Source organism: Schistocerca nitens, chromosome 7 (genome assembly GCF_023898315.1).
Source record: "Schistocerca nitens isolate TAMUIC-IGC-003100 chromosome 7, iqSchNite1.1, whole genome shotgun sequence".
NCBI classification, from domain to species: domain Eukaryota; kingdom Metazoa; phylum Arthropoda; class Insecta; order Orthoptera; family Acrididae; genus Schistocerca; species Schistocerca nitens.
In genome coordinates this window covers 162,043,871-162,053,063 of record NC_064620.1, presented here as the reverse complement: position 1 = coordinate 162,053,063, position 9,193 = coordinate 162,043,871, and the positions used below count along the sequence as shown (strand labels likewise).

General features: G+C 43.7%; 1 pseudogene; it reads left to right on the top strand.

The window, feature by feature from the left end:
* The first annotated feature begins 460 nt into the window (after window positions 1-460).
* On the top strand, window positions 461-580 carry LOC126196070 (5S ribosomal RNA; annotated as a pseudogene).
* The last annotated feature ends 8,613 nt before the right edge of the window (window positions 581-9,193 follow it).

Here is a 9,193-nt window from a genome sequence, read left to right as displayed (position 1 = left end):
TAGTTCTGTCTCAAATTCAATGAAGTACAGTATGAACTCAGGTACTACTAGAACTGACGAAAAATATTTCAGTTAACAAAAAATTGTTCCAGAGTAATACATCAAACACCAATAATCGTTTAGTTAACAGGTCATTTAACAACTTTAAGCACACAAGATCACAACACCTATTGAGAAACTATAAAGACCATATGCAATATAACCTCTACGTAAATCATAGAAACATTATTTGAACTCTCATAAACTGGCGGCGATTGTCTCATTAAGATGTCGAGATTAGAAACAAATTGCCAAATACGGAGTTAGGTAGAAGGCATATCTCAGCCAAGAGTGAATGTACCAATGTGCGTAACTTGGTTTTAAATTATGCATACATGGTATAAACTAAAATAGCAAGTAGTAAAAGTGAGCTTTATTAATCATGAGTACAAAATAAATTACACATAACCAGCACAAAAATGGCAACGGCCTTGCCGCAGTGGATACACCGGTTCCCCCTTGAGATCACCGAAGTTAAGCGCTGTCGGGCGTGGCTGGCACTTGGATGGGTGACCATCCAGGCCGCCATGCGCTGTTGCCATTTTTCACGGTGCACTCAGCCTCGTGGTGCCAATTGTGGAGCTACTCGACCGAATAGTAGCGGCTCCGGTCACAGAAAACCATCGTAACGACCGGGAGAGCGGTGTGCTGACCACACGCCCCTCCTATCCGCATCCTCAATTGAGGATGACACGGCGGTCGGATGGTCCCGATAGGCCACTTTCGGCCTGAAGGCGGAGTGCAGTGTGCAGTGCAGCACTATAATATTCACATACTACCAACAGTGGTCAGTGTTCAAACCCGACAGAAAGGAACTAGACAATTCGCCTCAAATACTGGCGACGTAATCAGTTTTGGCAATGAAAGTTGGCCAGTGGTAACCGCTAAACTCTTTGAATAAAATCAGATTAACTCAAACCTAAAACTATATAACACACTCAGCTCAAATAATCCTATGGCAAAGCGAATAGCTCCGAATAACTGTTCATATGGTCTACACACTAACGTGTTCACCGAATAAGTCCAGTGAGTGCCAATCACCACGATATTGTAGTTCCTTTTTTACTCTGAATTACGATGCAAAGTTCCTTTCGACAGCATAACGCAGGCACTGCAATATCGTATGTATCCGCTGACACCGAGCAAGCGACTTTCAAGTGAAATGTCTCACCTGTACGGTAATGTACATAATGGATGTACAAGTACAGGTTGTAGATGCATGGCTGGCGACTTATGGAGGTTTCGGTCTGGCCGTCAGGCATGCACGGATAGCCAAATTGTAAGGCGACTGCTCGCAATAAGCTGGAAATCACGGTTCGAGTCCGGGTCCGGCAGAAATTTTCATTGTCTTCATTCCATTCTACAGCTGATGGTTGTCCATTTTCTCAATTGCAAGTACATCAAATGTATTTCTTAACAGCTGTAGTCGCCACAGTGTCTGTTCCTTTGGACGTGCATGCGTGTCCAAAGGAATTTTGCATTGAAATTCAGAATAACACAGGCACTGTAATATCGTAAATAGACATTGTGTCCAAGTCACCCTGTATCTTCCCACAGTCACTCAACGACGACACTTTTCAGTGCACCTTAGTATCAGCAGAAAACAGTTGCAGATCGTTGCTTGCCCCATCAGTCAGCTCATTTATGTATATAGTGAATAAGAGTGGTCCTCTCACACTCCTCTGGGCCACTACTGAAGATACCGTTGTCTTTGATGAACACTCGCCGTCCCCGACAACGTACTTGTTTCTGTTACTTACGAAATCTTCGAGTCACATATCTGGGAACTCATTCCGTCCGATCGTAACTTTTGGGTCATTTTTTCAAACGATTTCCGGAAATCTAGGAATATGGAATCTGCCTGCTGCCCTTCAGCCGTGGTTCGAAGACTATCTTACGAGAAAAGGACACTCTGAGCATCGCAAGAGCGACGTTTTCTAAAACAGTGCTGGTTTGTGATCAGAAGCCTTTCTGTCTCAAGGAAATTTATTATTTTCGGACTTGGAATACGCTGAAAAATTCGGCAGCAAACCGATGTTAGGGATGTTGTTGTTGTTGTGGTCTTCAGTCCTGAGACTGGTTTGATGCAGCTCTCCATGCTACTCTATCCTGTGCAAGCTTCTTCATCTCCCAGTACCTACTGCAACCTACATCCTTCTGAATCTGCTTAGTGTATTCATCTCTTGGTCTCCCCCTACGATTTTTACCCTCCACGCTGCCCTCCAATACTAAATTGGTGATCCCTTGATGCCTCAGAACATGTCCTACCAACCGATCCCTTCTTCTGGTCAAGTTGTGCCACAAACTCCTCTTCTCCCCAACTCTATTCAGTACCTCCTCATTAGTTATGTGATCTACCCATCTAATCTTCAGCATTCTTCTGTAGCACCACATTTCGAAAGCTTCTATTGTCTTCTTGTCCAAACTGGTTATCGTCCATGTTTCACTTCCATACATGGCTACACTCCATACAAATACTTTCAGAAACGACTTCCTGACACTTAAATCTATATTCGATGTTAACAAATTTCTCTTCTTCAGAAACGCTTTCCTTGCCATTGCCAGTCTACATTTTATATCCTCTCTACTTCTACCATCATCAGTTATTTTGCTCCCCAAATAGCAAAACTCCTTTACTACTTTAAGTGTCTCATTTCGTAATCTAATACCCTCAACATCACCCGACTTAATTCGACTACATTCCATTATCCTCGTTTTGCTTTTGTTGATGTTCATCGTATATCCTCCCTTCAAGACACCATCCATTCCGTTCAACTGCTCTTCCAAGTCCTTTGCTGTCTCTGACAGAATTACAATGTCATCGGCGAACCTCAAGGTTTTTATTTCTTCTCCATGGATTTTAATACCTATTCCGAATTTTTCTTTTGTTTCCTTTACTGCTTGCTCAATATACAGATTGAATAACATCGGGGAGAGGCTACAGCCCTGTCTTACTCCCTTCCCAACCACTGCTTCCCTTTCATGTCCCTCGACTCTTATAACTGCCATCTGGTTTCTGTACAAATTGTAAATAGCCTTTCGCTCCCTGTATTTTACCCCTGCCACCTTTAGAATTTGAAAGAGAGTATTCCAGTCAACATTGTCAAAAGCTTTCTCTAAATCTACAAATGCTAGAAACGTAGGTTTGCCTTTCCTTAATCTTTCTTCTAAGATAAGTCGTAAGGTCAGTATTGCCTCACGCGTTCCAGTATTTCTACGGAATCCAAACTGATCTTCCCCGAGGTCGGCTCCTACTAGTTTTTCCATTCGTCTGTAAAGAATTCGTGTTAGTATTTTGCAGCTGTGGCTTATTAAACTGATTGTTCGGTAATTCTCACATCTGTCAACACCTGCTTTCTTTGGGATTGGAATTATTATATTCTTCTTGAAGTCTGAGGGTATTTCGCCTGTTTCATACATCTTGCTCACCAGATGGTAGAGTTTTGTCAGGACTGGCTCTCCCAAGGCCGTCAGTAGTTCCAATGGAATGTTGTCTACTCCGGGGGCCTTGTTTCGACTCAGGTCTTTCAGTGCTCTGTCAAACTCTTCACGCAGTATCGTATCTCCCATTTCATCTTCATCTACATCCTCTTCCATTTCCATAATATTGTCCTCAAGTACATCGCCCTTGTATAGACCCTCTGTATACTCCTTCCACCTTTCTGTTTTCCCTTCATTGCTTAGAACTGGGTTTCCATCTGAGCTCTTGATGTTCATACAAGTGGTTCTCTTATCTCCAAAGGTCTCTTTAATTTTCCTGTAGGCAGTATCTATCTTACCCCTAGTGAGACAAGCCTCTACATCCTTACATTTGTCCTCTAGCCATCCCTGCTTAGCCATTTTGCACTTCCTGTCGATCTCATTTTTGAGACGTTTGTATTCCTTTTTGCCTGCTTCATTTACTGCATTTTTATATATTCTCCTTTCATCAATTAAATTCAATATTTCTTCTGTTACCCAAGGATTTCTACTAGCCCTCGTCTTTTTACCTACTTGATCCTCTGCTGCCTTCACTACTTCATCCCTCAAAGCTACCCATTCTTCTTCTACTGTATTTCTTTCCCCCATTCGTGTCAATTGTTCCCTTATGCTCTCCCTGAAACTCTGTACAACCTCTGGTTCTTTCAGTTTATCCAGGTCCCATCTCCTTAAATTCCCACCTTTTTGCAGTTTCGTCAGTTTTAATCTACAGGTCATAACCAATAGATTGTGGTCAGAGTTCACATCTGCCCCTGGAAATGTCTTACAATTTAAAACCTGGTTCCTAAATCTCTGTTTTACCATTATGTTAGGGATAGTGGACTGTAATTCGTTGGGTCCGTTCTTTTACCATTCCTATATACAGGAATTACCTGCCGTTTTATCCAGTCGCCAGGGAGTGAGAGATTCGCGATAAATGTAATCTGAGTAAGGTGGTGGTGGTGATTAGTGTTTAACGTCCCGTCGACAACGAGGTCATTAGAGACGGAGCGCAAGCTCGGGTTACGGAAGGATGTGGAAGGAAATCGGTCGTGCCCTTTCAAAGGAACCATCCCGGCATTTGCCTGAAACGATTTAGGGAAATCACGGAAAACCTAAATCAGGATGGCCGGAGACGGGATTGAACCGTCGTCCTCCCGAATGCGAGTCCAGTGTGCTAACCACTGCGCCACCTCGCTCGGTCTCAATAAGGGGGGGGGGCAGTTACGACGACTGGAAAACCAAATAGAGATTCCGTCCGGACCTGGCGCCTTATTTGTTTTCAACGCTCTCATTTGCCAGAATGTCTATTTGTGTGTCCTCCATACGCCATGTACCATGGACAAACGCTGGTATGTCTGTAGAACACTCCTGTATGTACTGTAATCGGGTTGAAATGGATGTAGGTTGCATTAATCCTGCTAAGACGAAGAAGCTTGGACAAAATAGACGAGCTTACAGAGGGTGAGTCAGGAGGAAAGTTACATGCATTGAGGCGTGATAGTAATTATGAACAGACAACGTCATATGAAGGGTTTATTTCAATAGTGGTACAAGCCCATTACCTCCACTTTTCTGCCTATAATGCTTCTGAAATTAATGATCGAAACAAACAGAAAGAAAAGTCCATTTCTAGCAAGAAGCCATATGCTTGATTATTTCTGGTATCTCAAATGCAGATTTTTCAGTGCTCATTTAACTGTAGGACTCTGTATCTCAAAATGAACAAAAATGGACTTGTTCCGCTATTAAGCACTTCATATGAACAGGTGACCTGGTCTTAACAGTTTCCGAAGAAGATAATGGAAACAACGGGGCACAGGACAAATGTGGGTGTTAGTAAGTAAACAATTGTGTACATTTCCTCAAAAAAGACGTTGAAAACGTACACTGTCAAATGCAAATCATTTTGCAGCTCCTGTAGGCAGGTTCTGTATTGCTGATTTGAGCTCATCCGTACAGTCCTTTACTCGAGCACGCGTACGTAAACTGCGAGCGAGAAGCTGCGTGTAGTAAGGAATGTTTTGGCTGTTTTCCCGTCGAAATGCCCGTACCAGCCCAACTGGTCAGTTGCCGTGAAGACATATCGGAATCCTAGTGCTGTGAGCAGCGGGCCCACTAAGTCAATATGTGTGTGGAGAATAAGGTGTGGTTTCAGAAAAACGACCTGTGGTCAGCAGTAACAACACTTCGTAGAATAATGGCGCTTTGGGGTTATTCGCACGTGAGTGCTGGCGAAGAGGGTCAAGCGACTGACGCCCGTGATTTCCAAACAGCTGTGTGTCGGATAGGATTCCGATGTCTTCACGCCACTTCTACACCACTTGGGCTGATGCTCCTCCAATTACGAACATTTCGACGGAAGCTACAGCCAAGACATTCTTTCCTACATGGAATTTCATCTACATCTACATTTATACTCCGCAAGCCACCCAACGGTGTGTGGCGGAGGGCACTTTACGTGCCACTGTCATTACCTCCCTTTCCTGTTCCAGTCGCGTATGGTTCTCGGGAAGAACAACTGCCGGAAAGCCTCCGGGCGCGCTCGAATCTCTCTAATTTTACATTCGTGATCTCCTCGGGAGGTATAAGTAGGGGGAATCAATATATTCGATACATCCAGAAACGCATCCTCTCGAAACCTGGATAGCAAGCTACACCGCGATGCAGAGCGCCTCTCTTGCAGAGTCTGCCACTTGAGTTTGCTAAACATCTCCGTAACTCTATCACGCTTGCCAAATAACCCTGTGACGAAACAGGCCGCTCTTCTTTGGATCTTGTCTGTCTCCTCTGTCAACCCGACCTGGTACGAATCCCACACTGATGAGCAATACTCAAGTATAGGTCGAACGAGCGTTTTGTAAGCCACCTCCTTTGTTGATGGACTACATTTTCTAAGGACTCTCCCAATGAATCTCAACCTGGCACTCGCCTTACCAACAATTAATTTTATATAATCATTCAACTTCAAATCGTTCCGTACGCATACTCCCAGATATTTTACAGAAGTAACTGCTATCAGTGATTGTTCCGCTATCATATAATCATACAGTAAAGGATCCTTCTTGCTATGTATTCGCAATACATTACATTTGTCTATGTTAAGGGTCAGTTGCCACTCCCTGGACCAAGTGCCTATCCGCTGCAAATCTTCCTGCATTTCGCTGCAATTTTCTAATGCTGCAACTTCTCTGTATACTACAGCATCATCCGCGAAAAGTTGCATTGAACTTCCGACACTATCTACTAGTTCCTTTATTCAAAGGCTACCGTTACAGGTTTAGAATCGTTGTGATTCATCCTCAGACGGTTTACATGCTTTCTTTATGACATGTGGTGTGTTTTTACAGATTAATTGTCCTAAAATATAAATAATACATAATTATAAACACGCCACACACAGATGGTTCCGTTACAGATTTTCGTTGCATGTGACTTACGTGAGATGTCGGTTTCGAGGGTTTGTTTTCATAAAATTCGTCCAGCAGATGTAAATGCATTCCCACTGCATTCTTATTGTTGCACACGTAAATTGTTCTCACTGAACACTTAATCTTTTTCACTGAGATGATTTCTACCATGCACCACATGTTTTGATACATACAAAGAGCTAACAAACATATGAGTATCACAGAGGCATTACAGTTGTATAAATGAATATATGATCCTTTCCAAACTTTCTGTACTAGTGTAAAAGGCATTACGGTTGTGTAAATGAATATATGATCCTTTCCAAACATAGGACATCATCGTCAAATGTTAGATATATCATAGCATCTGTGATACATGTTTGTAAGCTCTTTGTATGTATCAAAACATGTGGTGCGTGGTAGAAATCATCTCAGTGAAAAATATTAAGTGTTCAGTGAGAACAATTTACGTATGCAACAATAAGAATGCAGTGGGAATGCATTTACATCTGCTGGAAGAATTTTATGAAAACAAACACTCGAAACCGACGTTTCACGTAAGTCACGTGCAACGAAAATCTGTAACGCAACCATCTGTGTGTGGCGTGTTTATAATTATGTATTATTTATATCTTAGGACAATTAATCTGAAAAAAAAACACACCACATGTCATAAAGAAAGCATGTAAACCGCCGGAGGATGAATCACAACGATTCGAAACCGGTAACGGTAGCCTTTGAATAAAGGAACTGAAAGTAAATTTGTGGCTGGTTGCTGTCCTAACACCATCAACATTTGTCTTCAAACAACAGCCACGGTCTCCATCATGTCATCATATGACAAAATTGCACTATCTACTAGGTCATTTATATAGGGTGTTACAAAAAGGTACAGCCAAATTTTCAGGAAACATTCCTCACACACAAATAAAGAAAAGATGTTATGTGGACATGTGTCCGGAAACGCTTAATTTTCATGTTAGAGCTCATTTTAGTTTCGTTCTTCCACCTACGCTCAATGGAGCACGTTATCATGATTTCATACCGGATACTCTACCTGTGCTGCTAGAACATGTGCCTTTACAAATACGACACAACATGTGGTTCATGCACGATGGAGCTCCTGCACATTTCAGTCGAAGTGTTCGTACGCTCCTCAACAACAGATTCGGTGACCGATGGATTGGTAGAGGCGGACCAATTCCATGGCCTCCACGCTCTCCTGACCTCAACCCTCTTGACTTTCATTTATGGGGGCGTTTGAAAGCTCTTGTCTACGCAACTCCGGTACCAAATGTCGAGACTCTTTGTGCTCGTATTGTGGACGGCTGTGATACAATACGCCATTCTCCAGGGCTGCATCAGCGCATCAGGGATTCCATGCGACGGAGGGTGGATGCATGTATCCTCGCTAACGGAGGACATTTTGAACATTTCCTGTAACAAAGTGTTTGAAGTCACGCTGGTACGTTCTGTTGCTGTGTGTTTCCATTCCATGATTAATGTGATTTGAAGAGAAGTAATGAAATGATCTCTAACATGGAAAGTAAGCGTTTCCGGACGCATGTCCACATAACATATTTTCTTTCTTTGTGTGTGAGGAATGTTTGCTGAAAGTTTGGCCGTACCTTTTTGTAACACCCTGTATATTGTGAAAAGCAATGGTCCTATATCACTCCCCCGTGGCACGCCAGAGGTTACTTTAACGTCTGTAGACGTCTCTCCATTTCCGCTCGTAGGAAAAGGGTAACTTTCGTTTGTAGTTTTTGTTCAGAATCACCAATACTATTATCACCGGTCGAAGAATGTGCCTTTCCTTCCGACTCAGCGTGTACGAAACGAGTTTCGGACTGATGATGACAACAACAACACAGTCAACTGCGAGGAGTGTGAGTTGTGATCGAGCGCAGCGCTGCCAGGATGTCTGTAATTAAACTGTTGTGGCGATTCGAAACTTGTTCCGCCACTGTTCATCGTCGACCGCTTTTTCTAGGTCATAGCTGGACAGATGCGAGATAACCACTCGGGACTAAGTAACGGGACGGGCTGTCAAAATATGGAGCAGCGCATCGTCGTTGTCATGGCTGGGGATCGCAGAGCTGACGCAACGGGGTGCCGGTGTTTGCCTTGGCGGGCAGAAGAGGGCGGCGGCTGTGCGCCGGCACGCCCCGGCCGCCGGCCGGCGCTTTCCTCGGCTGCTGGGGCTGCGATAGCGGCAGGTGCCCGGCGCTGTGTACACACCCGGCCGCTGGAGGCTGGAGGCTGGCAGCCGCAGATAAGCGCCG